The following is a 1,222-nucleotide window of genomic DNA, read 5'->3' as shown; positions in this document are numbered from 1 at the left end:
CTCTTTTCAAATGCTATTGGACCCTATTTCTCTTTTCAAATGTTATTGGACCCCAATCTCTTCTTAATTCCTATTGAACTCCAATTTTCTTCTTAGCTCTTATCCCTTAACTTTATCTTTCAATTAAGTTAATCCCTTTTTCTCTTAGTTCTCGATCTAGATCAGTTCTCATGTGGCTTTTGATGAAGAAGTATAAAAATAATTTTAATCTTAAAGAAAAAATATAGGCATGACGTAATTTCGTATCTGAAATATCATTGTATTTTCATTCTGGAGTAAAGTTTCGTTGTCCATATAACTTCTTTGTTGGTTTTATTTTTTCTAAATTATTTTCTAGGCCGAAAAGAATGGCTCTAGGGTTTAGGGAGGTACCTTACAGAGCGGCACCTGCCCTGAGGTTCCCTTGGCTCATGGTGCTTAGAAACAATTTCTCACACGAGTGGCATTAAATGCGGCTCTTTTTCACACTTGTGTAGATTGTAATGAGTGATTGTTATTATATTCCTCCAATTCCACTTACGGTTATCATTACGATCTCCTTACTATATGAGATTGCATTCTTTCTAATCCACCAATTGATTTTTTTTGTTCTTGCATAAACCCTAATCTTATTTTTAGCTAGAGAAAAAGAGTAGTCATCTATGACCTTTAAGCAAGCCAATGTAATGAGTAAGCTCTATCTTTATAAATCTATACTAAGGATAAAAGGGGAGAGAATTCCGATCCCCCTTTTCCACTTGGCGTGAGTACTTGATCCGGCCTGTGTGCTCTGAAATCGGCTCGCTCAAAGGCCGCAGACGCACAGTACTCAGTCGGTGGATACGACGCAAAAGTTACCACTTGGGAGAGTTGAATAGTCTTGATGCCCGCATCGAGGGAGTAGCCACGGCGAGGAAGGGCGGCGCCAGAGAAGAAGTAAAGGAAGCATGAGTCGCCATGCTTGGGGGACCATACGGGGAGTTGAGAGGCCACGCCACAGGGTGGAGAGGCCACGCCACAGGAGCCCTTGGTCGAGCGCATGCCAAGCTCAGAGGGGGTGGCCGACCACCAAGGAGAAGGGGGCTAGCTCTGAGAGGTCTGCAAGAGAGAGCACGCAGAGAAGCTCCGAGGAGGGAGGGTGGCCTGACTAAGCAGGGGCTGCAGGTAGAGCCGTGCAACCGTGCAGGGGTGGCCAATTTTCAAGAAGGAGACAGTCCTTGGGTGCTTGACAATGGGGGACCCG

The sequence above is a fragment of the Adiantum capillus-veneris genome, chromosome 12 (genome assembly GCF_014529385.1).
Source record: "Adiantum capillus-veneris isolate H3 chromosome 12, ASM1452938v2, whole genome shotgun sequence".
Classification (NCBI taxonomy): Eukaryota; Viridiplantae; Streptophyta; class Polypodiopsida; order Polypodiales; family Pteridaceae; genus Adiantum; species Adiantum capillus-veneris.
The sequence above is the reverse complement of the archived record's forward strand: the minus strand, read 5'-3'. Positions refer to the sequence as shown.